Source organism: Podarcis vaucheri (genome assembly GCF_965113315.1).
Source record: "Podarcis vaucheri genome assembly, chromosome: Z".
Taxonomy (NCBI): domain Eukaryota; kingdom Metazoa; phylum Chordata; class Lepidosauria; order Squamata; family Lacertidae; genus Podarcis; species Podarcis vaucheri.
The window spans coordinates 30,613,671-30,637,122 of NC_138758.1; the positions used below are offsets into that span (position 1 = coordinate 30,613,671).

A 23,452-nucleotide genomic window follows, 5' to 3' on the forward strand; every position below is an offset into this window, starting at 1 on the left:
AAAGATTTTTTAAAAAGTAATATACCAATCATCCACACTCTCCAGAGGATGCAATTATTTCTAAGAGTTTGTATCCAAAATTAAATCTTCAAAGATCCAGAGGTCATGGCCACTAAAAAGTCCCCAGTTTCTAGCTGTTTTCTGCAACTCAGGAGCACCCCCTTGCAACCAAGTTGAGATTTCCTGCTGCGAGATTTGGGACTCTCCTCTGGTTGGGTAGAAGAGCCAAAGACAGCCTTTCAGCCCACTCCCCAGGAAGTCTATTGTGCTGAAGAGGAAAATTTTCAATTGTTGTATGATTTGCATAAGCAAGCAAACAAACTGCTTTCACGCTGTAAAATGGACTACTTCTCTCTTGGGCCAGGAGCAGGAGGTGAGATCTGGCTGATTTTCACCCCTTAAATCACTAACTTTGCAGGTAGCAACTGATGGTATCTTCTGGGGAATTTCAGATAGTCTCTCAGTGTGAGACCCATTGAGGTTTGCAAGTTTTACTTGTGGACCTCTTGCTGTGCTGGCTGATTATTTAAGGGGTTTCTAATTGGTTCTGGTTTTGCTTCTCAAAACTGCTTTAGCAGCAAAGCAGTGCCTCTCTTCTCTTGCTTTGGCTTTCATTTCTTCTAATAATAACATTTTTGCTGGCTTCCCTGCAGAATAACGCCCCCCCCCCCTTATTTGGGTTCTGCTGCATCTCTTTTTTTTCTAGGAATGCGGGGCTGGGGAGAGAAGCCTGGAAATTATGGCGAAAAAGGAAGATTTCCTTTGGGTTTCCCTTCCTGATCTAATAGTCGCCTTTGACTGGACTTAACTGTCCAGGAGTCATTTACCTTTACCTTTATCCTTTCTGTGTACCTACCCATTCTGACGTTTTATTTTGTGTATCTGATGGTGTTTGGTATGGAGCGGGGAGTGAAAGTAGGATAAATATTCTTATATCTTGAAATAGATAAGAAAACCATTCTGGTTTAATTCATCGTTCCGGTCCTACCCATCTGTGATAGTGAGTTAGATTTACTGGATGCATGTTGTCTGCTTTTTGAACCTAGGTTTGCAGCATGAGACACAGCATCTTTCTAGTCCTTTCTGGAGATCACAGAATCATAAGAATTGGAAGGGACCCTGAGGATCATCCATAACTGTCAACGTTTCCCCTTTTTAAAGGGAAATTCCCTTATTCTGAATAGGATTTCCCTTAAAAAAAGGGAAGAGTTGACAGCTATGGGATCATCTAGTCCAGCAAAGTTTGCTGATGACACTAAGTTGTACAGGGTTGTTGTTGTTGTTGAACAACTAAAAGAGGCTATGAGGCGACCAAAAGGATCTCTACAAACTGGGTGAATGAGAATTTAAATCACAAGTGTAAAGTGATGCCTGCTGATTCTAACATTACATATGTTATTGAGGTCTGAGCTGGTGGTGACTGACCAAGAACGAGATCTTATGGTCATAGTGGATGGATCAATTAAGATGTTGATCCAGTTGTGGCAGTGGTAAAAAAAGGGGGGGAATTAAAGTTTAGGGATCATTTTGAAAAGGACTGAAAACAGAACTGGCAATATCATAACAGCTTTATACAAGTCTATGGAGCAACTGCTCTAGAAATACTGTTTATAATTCTGGTCACCACATCTCTTAAAGGATATCATAATGCTGGAAAAAATTAGAAAAGGGCATAAAACCTCAATCCTGTTGTCGTTACTCTTGAATATCACATTTCCAGAAGGCATGGGTTGAAATATTCATCTTCTCTCCCCTCCCCTCCCAAGGCATACAAAGGAGAAATTTATAAGATGGTAGCTGAATGGGAATGAGATGCAAAAAATACGGCCAGTGATAATTACAGCTTAATTGTATGTTCAATAAGTGGTGAGATCAAACATGGGAGAAGTGGGGGGTTTTGGGTTGCGGAGAACGATGCAGCCTCTTGCCAAGGGTGCAAACAACCCTCGATATGCCTCTGTCACTGAGTTCAACTGCGACTTAGCTGTCTAAAACCATGTGTAGGTTTATCACATTCTCCAGCTTCTCCAGCAAAGTATCCTTGGATCTTTCATATATAGAGGGATAATTGAGAGACCTCATGGATTGACCTCCATACAAATTTTATCAAACAGGACCGTGCCACCATCATCACAAGAAAGCCAAAACACTGCTGGGATATTTTAGGAAAGATTTCAAAACAATATTGTAAAAAATGAATAGGCTGAATGTGTGTAATTTGATGAGGATCCATCCATTTGTGACTGCTCCTGAAAATATTTTAAGAACCAACTCCTGGATCTGTTGCTAGAGGGAATATTAGAAAACAAATTGCACAGTCCATTTAGCAAATAAATTAGTATTACACACTACTGTAATAATAATGGTGCTACCTTCTTATAATTGGTTTATGGCTTTAGCACAAGTAATACATAAAATATTATTGTCATATCAAGTAGTGTTTCATATTAATCTATAACAATATGTTAAACACATACCCCCCACCAGTATTTATAAATATTAATTATTCAAATAACTTGTGGTCGGCACCAATTCCTAAGGCTGAATCCTGTTTATGTTTGTGGGGTCCAATTAACAATTGCTATTAAAAATGTGATATTAAAAATGTGTCACTGCAATAAACTTTTGCGATACGTAAAAAAGAATGCCAAGACACTGCATTTTAAAAGCTCACTCTGAAACCCGGTAAGGGAGGGAAGTGAAGAGCCCCTGGCTCACCCCTGCTCCTTCTGCCTGCGGTCAAACCTATCTTACCGCGGTTGGCAAAGATACAAGCATTTTCCAACAGAGATTTATACAGCCACATGAAAGCTGCCCACAGTTATCTTCTTGCTTGGAAAAGATTGTGGAGGCCTTTGATGTACCTTAGAAAACAAACTTAAATTGGCGACTCCAGCCTTGGCTCTTGCAGCATGAAGTGGGAGTTCTGGTATGAGAGATGACGATAGTCCCTCTTTTCTTCCTTAGTCAAGAGTGGCAGCGTATTTTTGGGTCCCTTGAAATTTGGGTTAGCTTGGCAATTCCTTGACACTTTAGAAAATTCTGAAAAACAAGAAATTGTGGAAACTGATTAAATAAGGCAGTATTAGAAAACAGCTACTAACTTAACTCTGGAGGCATGGTGAGATAGGCTATGCAACACAGCCATTATAGAGAAATGAAGCATCTTAGCGTGCTCAGGAACACAAAGGCCAACGGTGATTTTGAAACTGTATGGCCACTGGCCCATGTATATTCAGTGTGCTGGAAAGGGCAGTGCTGCCCCCCACCCACAGCTGCCCATAGCTTCCTCTGGGCAAATCTGTTAAGACAGAGAGTAGAATCGTAGAGTTGGAAGGGACCCTGAGGATCATCTAGTCCAACCCCCTGCAATGCAGGTATATGTAGGGATCGAACCTGCAACCTTGGCATTATCATCGCTCTAGACAACGGAGACATTTAACTGATGTGATCCACTCTAAACTATTTAAAAATTTCATGTTTGGCTGCATTACTTACATGGTATATGCATGGAATGTTTATTGGGGGTTAGGGATAACATATTTATGTTTGTTACGTGTACTTTTAGAAACTGAAAAATAAAGTTAAGAATTGTTGGGATTTTTTTTAAGGAAACATTCCTACTTTCATCTGGGGCATTTGACAACACTGCATCCAGTTCTGACATGCTTGATTAAAATGCTGCATTAAAAAGATATTATTTTAAGCAAAAGGAAGTGCAGTAAAGAGCACCTATTTCTAGGTAAAGAAGCACATTTTCTTCTTAAGTTCCGACCCTAAGGGAAATAAAACTGAGCAGATCAGAATCAGTTAAAATTACAATATAAGTAAGATGAATGCTGCCAGTGTCAGTGCTGACACAAATACAGACGCTTCAGGTTGCATTTTTTTGGTTTACGGGCCGCCGAAACCTGGAAGTACCAGAATGGGTTACTTCCATGTTTTGGTGGTCACGCATGAACAGAAGAGCTAAATTGCGCTTTGCGCATGCACAGAAGTGCCAAATCGCAACCCGTGTGTGCGCAGGCATGGGTTGCGAACACTGCGGGTTGCGAATGTGCATCCCACACGGATCACGTTCGCAACCCGAGTGTCCACTGTAACGCACAAGAGCCTTTCCGGACCCCCCCTCGGTGGCCCATAGCACCCCAGACAATAAAAGAGCTGACTTCAATGCTAGAGAGGCACGTTATCTGTAGGGCAAGGGGGCTGGTCTCCCAATGATAACTGCATTAGCCTCTCTCCATTGCACTTAAATTATTAGCAGTCCAGCAGAAAGAACAGAGTGTCACCAATGACTCAGGTCCTGCTAGAGAGGATCCCGCAAGGCATCTGGGTGGCCATGTGAGAAGAGGATGCCGGACTAGATGGGCCACTGATTCAGCAAGGGCTCTTCTTACATAATTATGGAAGCCAGCAGAGAGTGCTTTTATCCTCAGATCCTGATTGTGGACTTCTCATTGGGGCATTTAGTTGACCACCGTGAGAAGAGGTCTCTGGGCTAGATGGGCCATTGGTCTGATCCCACAGGCTCTCCCTCTGTTCTTATGTATTTGTCACTTGCAACCAAAAATGAAAGCTATGGGAACAGGCAGCCGAGCCTTGTGCAACAGGGGTTGTTTTGGCTGGCAGGAGTGCATCCATGTGTGTATGCAAGCATGTGATAACAGCAGCTGTTTCTGCAACGTGAAAGGATTTTGGAGCATGTTGTTTGTATGCATTTGGTCTTTGGAGGAAGAGCTGATATTCGGGGGGCTGAGTGGAGGAGAGGTGCTTTAATTCACTGGTCCTCCTAACACCCTACTCTTCTGCCAAAATTGATCAAGGATTTATTACAAAACTCTCTGTGTGTGGGGGGGGGATGGGGTGGGGTGGGTGGGTGTAATTTGGTTGCATAACCCATTTGAGTTGGACACCCCTTCTCTACATTCTAGCAAATTGTGAGGAACAAAATCAGTAACTAAAGGACATAGGTTGAATGACAATATGCCATTGTTTTATTTCTTATTCAAATATTGAGGGAGACAGTCACTCAGCACCACCAGAATATGCAAATGCCTGGCTCATTTAAGACTTTACAGAAACTGTTCTGAATAATGATGGAACTCTGAACTATAGATATGTTATAAAGCAAGATGAGTTGGCGGAGGAACTGAGGGAGGGTGCCAAATAACATCTTGGAATGTTTTTTAAAAGCAGATATAAAAAGTAGATATTGCAATAACAATTATTATTTCACCCAAGTTCAAGTCTTTATTTGTGATTAAACACACAGAGAATCTCCATTGAGCCACTCCATTGGCTAAACCCAAGAAGATAATCAAATTTAAATTGGTTAAATAAGAAGCGACATGACAGAAGTTTATGAAATTATGCATGCCATGAGAAATTCGGTAGAAGACAAATTCATGGAGGAGAGGGCTGTGGGTGGCTACTAGCCATGATGGCTATGCTCTGCCTCCACAGCTGGAGGCAGTAATGTTTCTGAATACCAGTTGCTAGAAACCACAGGAGGGGAGAGGGCTCTTGCACTCAAATCTTGCTTGTGGGCTTCCGATTGGAGCATTTGGTTGGCCACTGTGAGAGAAGGATGCTGTAGATGGGACACTGCCTTGAACCCGAAGGTTCTTCTTATTTTCCTAAAACAAATCTCCTCCTGCTAGATTTCAGAGGGATGTACCAGTGTTTGGCACTCTGCTGCCCCCCCCCAGATGTTTTGGACTGCAATTCCCATCAGCCGCAGCCAGCACAACTGCCAGGAAAAGGCTTCCTAAGCACATCTACCAACAAACATTCCAGCAAAGGTAAATCCAAGTCTTAGAACAACAGAAAAGCAGAACCTTTCTGGCATGTTTTACAAGGAGCTTACTAAAACCATTCTTACTTCAGCTGTCCATAAAAAAAAAAAATGTCCAAAGCCACTCACAACACAAACATAGTTAAAATAACAAGCAGTGAAGGGAAATACAAGGGAAACGGGGGCGGGGGACAGATTCAGACTGCAATACAAAGACTAAAACCTTAACAGAGCAGCTGGTCAAATATCTGCTGTAAAAGAAAAGTCCTCCTCTTGCAACAGAGGACCACAAGAAAGGAGGGCCAGGCAGAACCCACTAGGAGAGTGGTGGCGAACCTATGACACGCATGCCAGAGAGGGCACTCATAGCCCTCTCTGTGGGGACGCGCGCAGTTGCCCCAGCAGGGCTGAACCAGCCATCCCTCACTCAGCGCTGGGGCCGCCAGAGCTGGAGGAGGGGGTGGTTGCTGTTGTGGCAGCGGCAGTGGCAGTGGAGGGACACAGTGCTGGAGGGCGGCAGGTGCCTGCTTCCTTGCTGCCCGGCCTGCCTTCACTCACCAGGAAAATTAAGTGTGGCACTCAAAATGGAAGTTATACTCAGAACAGAGCACGTTCGGCTTCCGAAAAACGTTCCAAAAGCGGAACACGCATTTCCGGGTTTGAAGTGCTCAGGTTCCAAGTAGTTTGAGAACTAAGCTGTTCAAAAACTGAGGTACCACTGTATTTATTTTTCCCAATTTGAACTGTATTTATTTTTCCCAATTTGAACTGTATTTATTTTTTCCCCAGTGGTGATTTTCTTGAGTCAATATGGGAGTACCCCTAAACATTTTTTTAGAAAAATAGCACTGAGTTATACCATAAAATTATATATCAATGGAAAGAAAATTTAATGATGAGTGTAATGCAATAACTTTTATGAAGGATTATTTATTACAACAGCAGTCATAAAAAAGAAACATGAAACACACAGGGGGAAAAATGAGATATACAGGTTAAATTGCCGTGTTGGCACTTTGCGATAAATAAGTGGGTTTGGAGTTGCAGTTTGGGCACTTGGTCTCTAAAAGGTTTGCCGTCACTGCACTAGGAACACAGTTCCACGGGCTTGGAATGGCCACAGAGAGAGCCCACATCCCAAACAGACACACTGCTCAGATGCTGGTGGGATGCAAAGGGCAGCCTTTCCAGAAAATCTTAAGGACAAGTTCATCAGGGGAAAGAGAGTTCTTGAAGAACCCTGGTCCCTAGTCATTAATGATTCAAAAGGTCATAGCCCCCATTTCGGATTTTGGCCTGAAAACAGACTGGGAATCAGTGTAGCTGTGGCAGGTAGCGAGTCACAAGCTCCTCAAAACTGGCTGTAATCAGCAAACTCCTTGAAGTTTCCAAAGGTAGCCCGACTTAAACTACAGTATGACTGAATCTCACATAGGGTGTCAGTTCATAGGGTTCTGTGTATACATGAAAATCGCATATACCCAAACCCCTGGAGCTGCCCCGATGCCTAGTTTGGGAGGGGAGAGATAGCTCTCTGTATTCCCAGAGCTAGCACACTGAGCAGGACTTGCCCAGAAAGTAGTGCAAAGAGCTTAAAACCTCTTTTCACACAGGGTGAGCCCAAGCAGACCTGGTGCAAAAACGGCTTTTAAGCTGTCCACTTTGTGCAATTCCATCCAGCACGCATGTGGCTGAAACTGTGTAGGTTGAATGCGTGTTAAATGCGCAGAAGGTGCAATTGGTTGATGTGAACAAAGGCATGTGTGTTATCATGCCCATGACTGCATCCAATGTTACATTCCCAGGCTGAGCACCAACTATGGTATCCAAGTCAGAGCAAGGCTGTTCACCTCAGAGAGACTGTTTTGCAGTGGGGATTCTATGCAGTCACCTTCAAAGAAACACACACCCAGGCCAGATGGGGTACCTGAATAGAGGAATGCAGCTGTGACAAGTAATCTGACTCCACTTTTCCAACCTTTCTCCCCCTAGCCTGCTGAGGTACCACAAATCCTAAAGTGAAGGCTCCTAAGTCTTACTGTTAATTGCTTCTGCCAAGCTGTAAGCAGCCCAAATCATTTTTTTTTATTAGAAAGAAAGAGGGGTTTTATTTGTATTAGACAACGTGAAAGTCTATTCCTGACTCTTCGCTGCCATATTCTCTCAGCGTCAACTGGATAATCCCATTTACTTGTTCCACATGCTGTTGTTTTAAACAGACAGACACACACTTCTCTGTTCTCCAGAGTACACTTTGGTCACCAAAAACATTCCACAGATCCTAGTTTTCAAACTTAAAAATCTATTTAAGGGGTGGTGGTAGAAGAGATTACTTCAATGGGTGGAATCAATGAATATTTACGAATAAGCCACAATGCCCAGGAATTCCACTCTCATGCTGACTGGGATGATTAAGATGACAAAGACTGGTTCCTGACTGTATGACCAAGTTCAAAATCAATTACCTCCAAAGTCATCACCATTTTCTGCAAGCCTAAATTCCAGCAATATTCAATCGATCGACAGCAACAGCACAATTTTACCTGCCTGCATCAGTCCAAGGTACTCCTTAGTGTAATGACCCACATGCTTAAAAGTCATGCCTAACACAAGCTTGTAGTCCCCAACCTGATCTTATCTCTCCTCCATTTTATTCACCATCCTACTCTTTCATTCTTATTTACTTATTTTTGCTCACCTGTTCATTTTACTGATGTAGTGTTTTCCTTTATTTCTCCTTCCTATATATATCGTCACCTCATTTCCTCCATTTTGCATGGTTATTTCCTGGCTGGGGCCCTCAAGAAGCAGGCCACAGCACTTTCACCTCACATCAGAGACCCTGTAGGCATCTCACCCTGCTTAGACCTGCAGTGGTGCCTCATCACCAGGGAGAGAGTGTCTGATGGTCACGTCAACCAGAGCTAGGGAATGGAAACCAAAAGACATGATCCATTGCCATGGGACTGGAAGAGTATCAAGGGCATTTGAGGAATGGGTTCATGTTTTTGAAGCAAAGGTGTTGTTAATGGAGCACAGTGCCTGGGGGGCAGTCTCTAGAGAGGGCTACAAACTCATCCTGCAACCGCTTCAATTATCCTAATTCCATGCAGTGCACACTTCAAATGTCAAAAAGGCCACTTGAAAAATATGGAATGAAATAAGCAAGATGTAAGTCATCACATGGGGGATCAAGTACTTGCAAATTATGCCACATACTACTTCCAGAGAGTGCTGCAAGCTACTGGATTTTTCGCTCCATAAGATGCACTTGACCATAAAACGCACCTAGTTTTTAGAGGGGGAATGCAAGGAAAAAAATATTCTTTAAAGGAAGCGCTGAGCAGAGCCTGTATGCATCCCAGGCTCTGCTCCCTTTCACAAGCCACGTGGAGCGTGTGTGCGGCGCTTGCAGGCTTTTCCCCGAGGAGGGAGAAGGGCAGCCCATCACTGACTGGCTGCCCTTCTCACTCCTCGGGGAAAAGCCCCCAAGAACTCCATGTGGCTCTTTAAAGGGAGTGCGGCTCGGGGGCTTTTCCAGGAGACGGGGGAAGGGACTGAGGGGCTAAGCCAGAAGCTAGAACCTCCCTCTCGCTGTTCTGGGTTCTTGGGATAGCCGTGCAAAGCCTCCTCAGGGCAGCGGGATGAAGGCTCCCACTGCCCTGAGGAGGCTTCACACAGCTATCCCAAGAACCCAGAACAGCGTGAGGGAGCGCTGTGCAGCAATCCCTCTTGCAGTTCTGGCTTCTGGGATAGCTGCGCAGCTTGAATTTGCTCCATAAGACGCACACACATTTCCCCTTACTTTTTAGGAGGGAAAAAGTGAGTCTTATAGAGCAAAAAATACGGTATTTGTCAGATTGTCAGCTGCAACTGAAACAGTAACAGGCACATACAAGTGCTTCTCCTCTGCTTGCAAAACTAAGAAAAGTGGGCCACAAGATTTGATGTAACCTGCAATAACTTGCCCTGGAAAGAGAGCCCAGCCAAGAAATTAATAGGGAAATATTCCTAATTGGAAAGAACAAGTTCACCTCCTTTTGCGGGGAGGGCACCAGGGCAGGCCTGCCCCTATGAGTAATCCAATGTTAGCCATAATAAATAAAACTAGAGGGCTCAAAGGCTTGGGCTAGTAGACTATTATTTCACAGTGGAAGGTTCATACTATTCTCAGTAGGCTCTCATTATGTTTGAAAAATGCAGGCACCACACAAGCATCCACCTGAGTTGCAAGAGGAAGAAAACTGTGTTGACAGTCTTATGAGAAGTCTCTGAGAATCAGAAGCATTTCTCTGCCCTCAACCCAGCAGTAAACCTCTGAGTGTACACCACACTCAAAGCTATTCCTGAAAGAACCCCCCTTTAGTAAAATGGGGAAGAGTTGTGAAAGTGAATCCATTAGAAAAGGGCTGGGCAAAAAGGACAAATGCTCAGTGTCCTGTTCAGCCTGAGGCATCACTGTCATCAGGCTGTGCAGTACATAATGAAAACTTCAAAAGGTGGCTTCTGCCCAGAACTAAAAATTCCCATAAGCAAACAACAGAGATCAAAAGCAGAGGGGACAGAAATCCTAAAGGACCCAACTCAGAGCCTGTGGAACTCTTAGGGGTTTCTTCAAGTAACTAAGACCCTTGAGGTGGAGCAGAAAAAATAGGAGCATGTTGACAGGAGAGTGAAATGACCAGGAGGAAGGCATGGAATGGAAAACTTGGCTAAGAAGAATGTTTACAAAACAACGACTTTTCAGCTTTCTGTATAACTAGAGTTAAAAGTCAATTATACTGAAGTGTACACAATTGGTCCCAATTAAGTAAATACAGTGACAAAGAAATGGGCCGCATTGACAATTATGCTGCTTTAGCTACCCCTATCCCAGTTGCCTACCAACTGTGTCTCAGGTGATCACACAGGTGTGGCACCAAGCAGGTGCATGGACAAGGGCCAGTATTACACATCCTCATTCCAGAGAGTGAGAGTCACCCTCACCACCACCTCCTGTTAATTAGAAACAAGAAGTGAGACTGCGGGAGACATACACATATTCTTAGCATGAGCTCAGCTTCCCAGCTCCTAAGGCAACAGAGTCGTACAGGCGAAAGGCATAATGGAAATTGCTCCTATGACCCGGTGATGCAAGGCAAAAGCTCATTTTCAGCAACCACTTGCCATTTTAAGAAAGGAGTTTAAGCTGTAACCGCAGCCCATGTGATCAACTGAAGTTCAAAACTGGAACACCAGAACACATTCAGACAGAAATAAAAATAATAATAATCTAATAATAATAATTTGCTGGGCCAAATTCTCCAAAGTGAACCAAACACAGTATGATCGCATGTGATGTGGGGAATTCAATTCCAAGAGTTCTGCATATACACGAAATTCATGTATACCCAAACTCTTTGAGCCACCCCTGTGGCTAGCATGTGATGGGAAGAGAGAGATTCCCCAGCACTCCTAGACCCTGTGTGCTAAGTGGGCCTTGCCCAACAAGCAAGGCAGAGAGCTTAAAAGCTCTTTCCAAGCCAGGAAACCCCAAGTGGACTTGAGATAGCTCACTCTCTCTAGAGCATGAGACCATTCATCTCTGGGCCATGGGTTCGAGCCCCATGTTGGGCAAAAGATTCCTGGTGGTTCCCAAAGCTTTTCAGGCAGTTTCATAAACTCGCCTCCGCCCTATTATTCATAATAGCAGTTCTCACTAAGCGACCCACTAAGGAATAAAATTCAAAACCGAGACAATGAATTGCACCTTAATTCAAAATGCAATTAAAACTATTCTGTTAAATTAATTCAACAAAACGGATGAACTTCTGGTAGTCATTAACACCTCCAGGGACCCCCCTGCCACACCCTTGCCTCTTAGTGCCCCCGCCTTCGTAATCCCACTGCCTCCCCAGTGCATAAATGTCAACTTTCAGATTTGAAAATAAGGGATCAGCAGCCTCACCTGTTCCGGGGTCAGTCTACGGGATATCTAACAATCCAGGATAGCAGTGGGAAACGGTGCTGGAATAAGGGAATTTCCCGCAAAAAAAGGGAAGGTTGACACCTATGCCCCAGTGGGGAGCGCTGCCCACTTGGGAAACCTAGATAATATTTACACACCCATTGTGAAAGTGCTAGGCAGGCCCAAAAGCCTACCCAGTACAGTTCTACTCCTATCGCAAGAGCCAGTGACCCAACACAAGCAGGAATTTAGGAGTTATAGTTCAGCTCCATTCCTTTTGCTTTGCTCCTTAGCGATCCGGGTCCTGCTCTTTCCTCTCTGTTGTTAGAAGCCCCATCCCACAAATATCCCAAGAATGCTTCAACGTCATCTTCATTTATTTGAGTGGTTTTTGCCATTCCTCTGCTTATTTAGCCCAGGCCTCTCTTTCTGCTCTGGGGTCCCAGTTAATGAAAACCACATGAGATCACAATGTGAGTTTGCCTACTGCTCAAATCAATGTCATCTGCATTAATGGGGGGGGGGGAGCATTTTTTAGCATATCGTTTTTAACAAGGATCAAAAATGTCAAGCTGCAGTGCGCACAGAGATTAGATAAGCGCACAAATTTATCCACCTATCCATGCCCCCTCTCACCTGTCCCAGCCACTGTAATATACTTTTGCAGAAATGCCAGCTGAGATGATAATTGTGCTTAGCACTGAAAGCCCTTTTATTATGGCCGAAGTGCTTCGCAGTATATTATCTCACTAATCCTGACAACTGCTCTGTAAGGGAGACCAATATTATAATTATTGTAGATGACCTGCTGATAGGGTGGCCCTTTGTACATCGCCAAAAAGGGAAAAAGAGAAGAGGGTGCAGATTTACATAAAATTTGCATGTGCCAATTACAAAAAACCCCACAATTTTTGTAATAATAGCTATGATCTGAACAGCAACACACCTTAGCTCTGCTGTGAACAGGTGACCTGTGTTGCTTACTCAGCCTGATGCCCAGCTGCAAACTAGGGATCAGGCCTCCCTGATCTCTCCTTTTGGGGAATCTTTAAACTGGATTCGCAGTGGATAGCCTTGCCAGACACACACAAAATGTTTGTAGAGAACTGACCTCTGTAAAGTAAGACACACGGCTGCTCTGTCAGGTGAGTCAAAGACAGGGCAGGAGCCTAGTCTTAACTAAGGCCCCCAATGAGTGGACGGCAAAGGCAAGGTTTGAACAGGGGACACAAGTTCTCAGCAACTATTAGCACAGGGTGGCATTTAGGTTGGCCCTAATGTGGTGAATGGATTCTTTGATGACTCTGCTGGATTTGGTCACAGAACTCTCAATTTTCAAATTTATATTTGTGACCTACTTTTTACTCAGCGCTTATACCACCGTGAAGTTGTAGAACTGAAAAGCAGGATACACACCCTGTCTCAAGTAATCAATTACTTGTTGCACTCTCCCCATGAGTAGTGTGCGTATCCCTTGCCCAGGGTATGTGAAAGGGTTTCAAAGGGCACACAGCAGAACTTTTTAATTTTACTTTATCATAGTATAACTCTTTATTATATACTAATAAATTGATGCCACATATTGTAATTGGTCCAGTCTAGATAAAACAGTACAGTGGTACCTTGGTTCTCAAACTTAGTCTGTTCCAAAACCAAGGTGTGCTTTCCTATAGAAAGTAATGCAAAACGGATTAATACGTTCCAGACTTTTAAAAACAACCCCTAAAACAGCAATTTAACATGAATTTTACTATCTAACGAGACCATTGATCCATAAAATGAAAGCAATAATCAATGTACTGTACAGGGTGGATTTGATTTAAATCAAATCAATTTAAATCACGATTTAAATCACTAGTCAGTAAGGCTTGATTTAAATCAATTTTTTTTACAGAAAGACTCATTCTTTCTGGTATAATCTTAATATTTACAACCATATGAAGGTTTCATTTTTGGAAAAATAAATTTTCAGAGTAGTTTTTACAGTTATATCAAAAATTACTGATTTGATATACTATTAGAAATACATAGACAGATAATTATGAAATTATGGTGAGGTTTAATAAGCTAACTGTTTATATTTGGACAATATTTCTGCTGTACTTTTTTGGAAGGAGAAAAATAATCATTTCCTTAATAACCATTTAAACAATTTATTTAACTGGTGATAGTTATTGTTTGGATGAGGGCTTTTTGAAAATACTTTTTTTTGGAAAATATTTTGAAAATAGGGACAACATTTGCCCTCCTCCAGTCTGGAGGGCCAGAAAGTGGGAGAAGCAACAAGAGGAACAGAGGAACAGCCATTTTAGATCTGGTCCTAACCCGTGTTGATGACCTGGTTAGTGGGGTAGAAGTGGAAGGATCATTAGGCGCGAGTGATCATGCTCTTCTGAAGTTTACTATACAGCGGAAAGGAGCAGCCAAGCATACTAGGACACAATTTCTTGACTTTAAGAAAGCCGACTTCATAAAACTTAGGGAAGTGCTGGGTGAGATCCCATGGACAGTAATACTAAAAGGAAAGGGAGTTCATGATGGCTGGGAGTTTGTTAAGAGGGAGATAGTAAAAGCACAACTTCAGGCAATACCAATGAGACGGAAACATGGAAGGTGCCTAAAGAAGCCAGGGTGGCTATCTAAAGAACTTTTAACTGAGTTAAGATTAAAAAAGGATGTGTACAAAAAATGGAAAAGGGGGGGAACCACCAAAGAGGAATTCAAACAAATAGCCAGCACATGTAGACACAAAGTCAGAATAGCTAAAGCACAGAATGAACTCAGGCTTGCTAGAGAGGTTAAAAGCAACAAAAAAGGTTTTTATGGGTATGTCCGTAGCAAAAGGAAGAACAAAGAAACAGTGGGGTCACTCAGAGGAGAAGATGGTGAAATGCAAACAGGGGACACAGAAAGGGCTGAACTCCTCAATGCCTTCTTTGCCTCAGTCTTCTCCGATAAAGAAAACAATGCCCGACCTGAAGAATTTGGAGCAAATGATTCAGCAGAGGAAACACAGCCCAGAATAACTAAGGAGATAGTACAAGAATACTTCGCTAGTTTAGATGTATTCAAGTCTCCAGGGCCAGATGAACTGCATCCAAAGTATTAAAAGAACTGGCAGATGTGATCTCAGAACCACTGGCAGTCATCTTTGAGAATTCCTGGAGAACAGGTGAAGTCCCGGCAGACTGGAGGAGGGCAAATGTTGTCCCTATTTTCAAAAAGGGGAAAAGAGAGGACCCAAATAATTATCGCTCAGTCAGTCTGACATCAATACCAGGGATGATTCTGGAGCAGATCATTAAGCAAACAGTCTGTGAGCACCTAGAAAGGAATGCTGTGATCACCAATAGTCAGCATGGATTTCTGAAAAATAAGTCATGTCAGGCTAACCTGATCTCGTTTTTTGACAGAATTACAAGCCTGGTAGATGAAGGGAACGCAGTAGATGTAGCCTACCTTGATTTCAGCAAGGCATTCGACAAGGTGCCCCATGATATTCTTGTAAAGAAGCTGGTAAAATGCGGTCTTGACTATGCTACCACTCAGTGGATTTGTAACTGGCTGACTGACCGAACCCAAAGGGTGCTCATCAATGGTTCCTCTTCATCCTAGAGAAGAGTGACTAGTGGGGTGCCACAGGGTTCTGTCTTGGGCCTGGTCTTATTCAACATCTTTATCAACGACTTGGGTGATGGACTCAAGGGCATCCTGATCAAATTTGCAGATGACACCAAACTGGGAGGGGTGGCTAACACCCCAGAGGACAGGATCACACTTCAAAACGACCTTGACAGATTAGAGAACTGGGCCAAAACAAACAAGATGAACTTTAACAGGGAGAAATGTAAAGTATTGCACTTGGGCAAAAAAAATGAGAGGCACAAATACAAGATGGGGGACACCTGGCTTGAGAGCAGTACATGTGAAAAGGATCTAGGAGTCTTGGTTGACCACAAACTTGACATGAGCCAACAGTGTGACGCGGCAGCTAAAAAAGCCAATGCAATTCTGGGCTGCATCAATAGGAGTATAGCATCTAGATCAAGGGAAGTAATAGTGCCACTGTATTCTGCTCTGGTCAGACCTCACCTGGAGTACTGTGTCCAGTTCTGGGCACCACAGTTCAAGAAGGACACTGACAAACTGGAACGTGTCCAGAGGAGGGCAACCAAAATGGTGAAAGGCCTGGAAAGGATGCCTTATGAGGAACGGCTAAGGAAGCTGGGCATGTTTAGCCTGGAGAAGAGGAGGTTAAGGGGTGATATGATAGCCATGTTCAAATATATAAAAGGATGTCATATAGAGCAGGGAGAAAGGTTGTTTTCTGCTGCTCCAGAGAAGCAGACACGGAGCAATGGATCCAAACTACAAGAAAGAAGATTCCACCTAAACATTAGGAAGAACTTCCTGACAGTAAGAGCTGTTCAACAGTGGAATTTGCTGCCAAGGAGTGTGGTGGAGCCTCCTTCTTTGGAGGTCTTTAAGCAGAGCCTTGACAACCATATGTCAGGAGTGCTCTGATGGTGTTTCCTGCTTGGCAGGGGGTTGGACTTGATGGCCCTTGTGGTCTATTCCAACTCTATGATTCTATGATTTTAACAATTTCCGCAGTCACACAATCAATCAATCAATCAGTAGCTGAACTGGGATCCACACAGTCCCAAAAACAAATTAACTGAAAAAGCCTCAGAACAAAAAAATGCAAAATAAATAGCAAAAACAAAAGCACCAAATATAACCTCCAAATATCACCACAGAACACTGCAATTGGGAATGGAACTTGAATTACAATGGGAGGGGGCACAAATTAGCAGCACAACAGGAAATCACGGAAACGGAAGGCTTGAATTACAATGGGGGGATCCAAAATAGCAGCGCAACAGGGAGACTCAAAACGGAGCATGTTCAGCTTCCGAAAAAAGCTCGAAAACCGGAACACCTACTTCCGGTTTTGCAGCGTTCGGGCTCCAAGTTGTTCGTGAACTAAGCTGTTCGAAAACCGATGTACCACTGTATTAATAAAACTACCCCCGAATTACCTCACCTAAGAAGAGGCATGGCAGTAAGACTAAACTCTCAAAAGGGACTGACTGAGTCAGGACACTGCAGATGCTGTCTAGCTTCCTCCATCTGCACAATGGGAGCTGGGAGTTCCTCCTCCCGCTCCATCCCCACCTCCCTCTCTCCGATAGGGCTGGGCGATATCCGGTTTTCAACACTGTGATATATCACCAGCTATACATTGCAATACACTGATACATCATGATGTCTGAAGTAAGGATGGAGCTACGTAGAGGCATTGACTGGCTTCACGGTTTTTCCTGCATCATGATTGCCAATTCAAAAATTATGAAACTGATGTCACGATATGGACTTCATATCAGTTTTGGACGATATATCGCCTGGCCCTACTCTCTTGACATGCCCACCCCAGCACTATCAAATACTGGGAGTTGACCTGCTTGCCCTGGGATGTTTCACCAGTTGACACCTCCCAGTCTCCTGAGTCTAGGAGGAGTACTAATATGACCTGGGTGTGCACTCCTGTTCTTATCAGGATCAAGTAGTTATGCATATAGAGAGAGCCAATGTGGTGTAGTGATTCAGAGTGTTGGACTAAGACCTGGGAGACTGGGATCCCAGTCCTCTCTCAATCTTAATCTAGAGCTCACGGGCCTCCAATGAAACTGAATATTGGAAGATTTAGAAAAAAATAAGAGGAAGTTCTTCTTCATGCAGTGCATAGTTAAACTAGGGAACTCACCTCCCACCAGAGGCAGTGATGGCCACCAACTTGGGATGGCTTTAAAAGAGGATTAGATAAATACATGGAGGAGAGGACTACCGACGGCTACCAGCCTGGATGGCTCTGCTCTGCCTCCACAGTTGGGGGCAGCAATGCTTCTGAATGCCAGTTGCTGGACACCACAGGAGAGGAGACAGTGCTCTTGTGCTCAGGTCTTGTTTGCAGGTATCCCATGGGCATCTGGTTGGGCACTGCGGGGACAGGATGGTAGACTAGATGGGCAACTGGCCTGATCCAGCAGGGCTCTTGTTATGTTCCTACATTCAAATAAGTAGTAATTAAAATGTTGTACAGTACTTGAAATATACAGGTCATCCCAGCGTGCGGATCAGGCAGGCCAAGAAGCAATTAGTTCTACCTTTTGAGTCACCATATTACATCTGGCTCCAGTTGGCAGACTTCAATGTTACAGTAGACACAAACACACCCTTCAAGCCTCGCTGCAGGCCAGAGATGGGGAACATGCATCACTCCAGATGTAGTTCAACAACATAATGGTAGTCGTAGTTAACTACCATTATCCCATAGCACTGCCCAGGAGAAAGGGGGTTGGAGCCCAACCACAACTGGAGGGCCAGAGATTTCCCATGCGTACTGCTGGGCAGAGAAGTGTGCTCAAGGCAATTTTCTCTTCGTGAATTTTTTTTTGAGGGTAAACTACATTTTTTAAAGGGTCAAACTCTATTCCCCATCACTTGAATCTAACAAGTCCTTAAACTAGGATTAGATTGGACTGATGGCACCAGTTCTGGAGATCTGATTAGTCACATGCTAGCATAACCATGGAACAGGAGGAACTAATTTCTGTCTTAATCAGAGATCTTTGCAACTACGAAACCTAGCACTCTAGCTCAGTGGTTTCCAAAGTGGGTAGCACTGCACCCTGGGGAGGATAACCTAGGGGGCTCTAAGAGGCAAGGGGGCCAAAGGGGGGCCATTAGAGGTGTAAATGAATATCAGATTTTGAAAAGCTGGTATCGCTGGATCAAGTTCATCAGTTTTCTTGAATTAATTAAACTAAACAGTTTCAACAGGATTGTGAATTAAAGTGCAATTAGTGGTTATTGTTTTGAATTTCATTTATTATCTTCCTTAGTGGGTTGTGCAAGGGGAATAATGCTTTTTATGTGTTGCGTAGTGGGTTCTGGGGATGTGTTTATGGAACCAACAGGGTGGGGGTGCAAAGAAGTTGGGGAACCACTGGTCTAGTTCTTCACTTGTTTGTTCTGAGAGAAGGGAGAAAAAATAATGGGTCAAACTCATGCAAAACCTGCCTTGTAACTCACAGGAACATGCAGTGTTTAAGTCTTTTATGGGTTGCACTGAACCGCAAAGTTGGAATAAGATCTGTTCATTCCAATGCAGTTTCATTTTAGTCTTGTAAGCAAGAGTGAGATGTTAACGTCAGTTCTAAAATACCTTGGGTGCAACAGCCACTTTGAGGGTTGCTATTGCTGTTTACAATCAAGTGGCATGTAAATTTTATGAAATGAAACAAATTTAGTATGTATTTCGCCCAGACCAATCCCTTTGCAGGGCCTACCATGCTGCTACATAAGGGTCATAAACACACTTGATATTCAGACACCACACCAAGTCAAACCATGAGATTAGCATGAGTATATGGACTCAGGGAGACGAGACTGCAGTCACTTCATTCCTTTCTGGTTGTTCTGCCATTATGCCTCACTGAGCTAAGCCATGGTTTGCCATAGCATGTGGTCTTACTTTGGACTTGTGATGTAGTTCTCCAAAACAAACCATGAGTCACAAACAATAGGATAAGCCTTGCTTGCACCACGCGGGTGGCACTGTGGTCTAAACCACAGAGCCTAGGGCTTGCCGATCAGAAGGTCGGCGGTTCGAATCCACACGACAGGGTGAGCTCCTGTTGTTCGGTCCATGATCCTGCCAACCTAGCAGTTCAAAAGCACAAAGTGCAAGTAGATAAACAGGTACTGCTCTGGCGGGAAGGTAAACGGCGTTTCCGTACGCTGCTCTGGTTCGCCAGAAGCAGCTTAGTCATACTGGCCACATGACCCAGAAGCTGTCTGCGAACAAAAACCGGCTCTCTCGGCCTAAAGAGCAAGATGAGCGTGCAACCCCAGAGTTGTCCACGAATGGACCTAACAGTCAGGGGTACCTTTACCTTTACCTAAGGAAACTAAACCAAAAGCCCAGATTTAAGTGGCACACTAAGCTAAACCATAGCTTAACTCCTTCCAATTCTATGATTCAACACAGCAGCAAAAAAAGCAGGGAGGCCACATCCTCCTCTATGGGAGCCTGCACACGAAATAAGTCATGGTTTGGCTTATCAGGATATACAAAACCAGATCATTCTGTTATCCGTACCGCACTAAAAATTAACCTATGTGGGGTGATATGAGAGGGAAGTATCAGCCCTGCTGTAAACTTCAGTGGAATACAAAAGATCAGAAAAAATCAAAGTGAGGCTGAAGAGACATTGGGGGCAGGGAGCAGAACTCGCCCCAACCAAAGATTTTAACACAGTTAACAATGCCTATGTAGGGCTAATTTTGCACCATTTTAAAAAAATGTTTACACAAATCTGCATGTGTAAAAATATTTCTGCCTACATACTTTGCTTTTGATCATACAAGCAGGTTGTAGCAATGATTTTTTTGGATAAGGTGTTTCCTCCTCTGGGAGAGAAAAGGGACAATGGTTCTCTCAATGATACTTCCACTCTCTATTTTTTAATATCTGCATTAAAAATTATGAGTTATATCGAACCAAGTTCTACTCAGAATAAACCCACCGGAAATAATGCACTTGTTAGTCCTGCCTGTTATTTTTAATGGGTCTACTTTGAGTATAACTGATCATCATAATCATTATCATATATTTATACCCTGCCCATCTGGCTGGGCTTCCCCAGCCACTCTGGGTGGCTCCCAACATAATATTAAAAACATAATAATAATAGTAATAATAATAATAATAATAATAATAATAATAATAATAATAATAATAATAAATTTTATTTATACCCCACCCTCCCCGGCCAGAGCCAGGCTCAGGGCTGCTAACACCAGTAAAATTACAATAAAAACATAATGGGGGGGGGACAATTTAAAATACAGGTTAAAATGCAATTTAAAATGCAGCCTCATTTTAAAAGCAGCCCATGGATCAAAACCGTAAGGGGAGGGAAAACATAAGGGTCAGACTGAGTCCAAACCAAAGGCCAGGCGGAACAGCTCTGTCTTGCAGGCCCTGTGGAAAGATATCAAGTCCCGCAGGGCCCTAGTCTCTTGTGACAAAGTGTTCCACCAAGTCGGGGCCCGTACTGAAAAGGCCCTGGCCCCAGTTGATACCAATCTAACCACCTTGCGATTTGGGACCTCCAAAGTGTTGTCATTTGTGGACCTTAAGGTCCTCCGCGGGGCATACCAGGAGAGGCGGTCCCATAGGTACATGGGTCCTAGGTTGCGTAGGGCTTTAAAGGTCAAAACCAGCACCTTAAACCTGACCCTGTACTCCACTGGGAGCCAGTGCAGTTGGTAAAGCACTGGATGAATGTGATCCCGCAGCAAGGACCCTGTAAGGAGCCTCACCGCGGCATTCTGCACCCGCTGGAGTTTCTGGGTCAGCTTCAAGGTCAACCCTGAATAGAGCGAGTTACAATGAGCAAGCCTGGAGATGACCATCACATGGATCACTGTGGCCAGATCAGGGTGAGAAAGGTAAGGGGCCAACTGCTTAATACGGCGGAGATAGAAAAATGCCACCTTTGCTGTGGCTGCAACCTGCGCCTCCCTGGAAAGTGAGGCGTCGAAGGTTACACCCAAGCTCTTGACAGAAGGTGCTGGCACTAATTGGGCCCCCACAAGAGATGGGAGTTGGCCCCCCAACCCTATGTCATCCTGACCCAGCCAGAGGACCTCTGTCTTCAAAGGATTTAACTTCAACCGGCTCCCACGCAGCCATCCAGCCACAGCTTCCAAGCATCTGATCAGTGTGTCCAGGGCCGAGTTGGTGTGGCCATCCATCAACAGATAAAGCTGGGTGTCATCAGCATATTGATGACAACCCAGCCCAAAGCATTAAAAACATTAAAAACTTCCCTAAACAGGGCTGCCTTCAGATACAACCCAGTCTCTTTACCCATTTTGTTTCTTCTTTGCTTCCCAGTTGATTGGGGATACCTTCCATAGTTTAAAATTGATTAATTTGGGCCACTGCCCCCTTGATTCCATAAGCTCATCCCCAAGGCTCCTTACCCTATAAAAAGCATTATTCAGAATAGCGGTTTACAGCAGCCACTAAGGAAGATAGCAACACAATGAAATCCCAAACAGTGACAACTAATTACACACTGATTCAAAATCCAGTTAAAACTACTGAGTTTAACTAATTCAATAAAACTGATGAACTTGAACAAGTGATGCTAGCTTTTCAAAGCCTGATAGTCATTTACACCTCCAGTGCCTTCCTAGTGCCCCCTAAGTAATCCCACCACCTCCTGGGGGCAGTACCACTCACTTTGGAAACCAGTGACTTAAGTTGTAAAATGCTTCACCCTTAGTGCTGGTATCAGTTAGGTGGTACCATCACTGCTTCACCATCAATGGGACGAGGCAAGTAACCACATAGGCTTGACCTGGGAGTTTACTGGCTCTGCAAAGGGTCAACAGTCTGGATTCTGCAACCGCAATGATTTGCACGCAAACCACATGAAACAAATGAGGATGCTCATGCCTCCATCCCGCCCATCCAGCCAGACCCTTCCAATCCCATCATATCCAAGAATCCCCGGAGCACAGCACTGGAAGGAGCCAGCTTGTGTCACACCCCACCGTGGGAAACTGAGAAGCTAACTGGAGGGGTGGAGCACCCGTTCCACGGCATTCCTCCTCTGCCCTGTGACACAGCCTGGGAGCAATAAAAGATGGAACCACAGGACATAAAGGCAGACATGCTTTGCCTGAGCATGGTGTATGCAGGCACCATGTGTGCTATATACACAGCCAAGTAATGTATTGGTGCTACTTCAGGTGAACATTGAGTTGTGGCTGATCAGTACTGTTAGCAAAAGAAATAAAACATCTAATTGCAAGCGAATGTGGTTTCATGCTCTTAGGCTTGGTGCACTCTTTAGATCAGTGTTTCTGGAGAAAAGCCTGAAGTGTTTGGTTATTTGTTCAGTTGTACTTTAATTTCATCTGTACTTGAAAACAGTTGACAAAAATGAACTGGAAAAACTGAAGACGAAATAATACATAATTGCAAGGAATGTGGTTGCGCTGCTCCAGTACTGACCTGACACACAGCACTACCAAAATATATGCTTGGGTCTATTTCCACCCACTTAAAGAATGCCCATTAAAGAGGTACTGAAAAGTCATACTGCTCACTTATGTTTGCTTGACAGCAAAGCACAGAAAGCAGTTTCTGAAGAAGTATAAGAGGCAAGAACAACTGGGCCCTCTGCTTAATTATAGATGGAACTGATTTGGAACAGAGGAAGCCAGGAATTAATGATAAACAATTCAAATTCAAAATCAGCACTCAAGTTCTACTATCCAGTTGCCCCTTTAACTAATGTTACTTTCCATCCCAATATTATTGCAAGAAAGGATGATGTGGTTCAGTTTACATATTAGCCAGTGTGGTGTAGTGGTTAGTGTCTTGGATCACGACCTGGGAGAGACCAGGGTTCAAATCTCCACTTGCCCATGAAGCTCATTGGGGTTGACCCCTTGGGGCCAGTCTCAGTCTAATCTAGGGTTGTTGTGGGAATTAAATGAGGAAGGGATGAATTATGTGTGCCACCTTTGGCTCCTTGGATAAATAAGTGGGGGGTGTAAATGCAATAAAATAAATAATACAGAAAAGGTTAAGAGTGGCAAAATTAAGTATTAGTTGTCATTGT

At 43.8% G+C, this 23,452-nt stretch overlaps 1 protein-coding gene across 4 annotated transcripts in view; it reads right to left on the bottom strand.

The window, feature by feature from the left end:
* The window catches only part of AMOT (angiomotin), a 71,906-nt gene that overhangs the window by 39,135 nt on the left and 9,319 nt on the right, over positions 1-23,452 (bottom strand). For all 4 annotated transcript variants that reach the window (XM_082208244.1, XM_082208243.1, XM_082208245.1 and 1 more), the window contains one exon: positions 2,865-3,042. The gene's annotated coding sequence lies outside the window, so the exon portion shown is untranslated. The remainder of the gene's footprint in view (positions 1-2,864; positions 3,043-23,452) is intronic.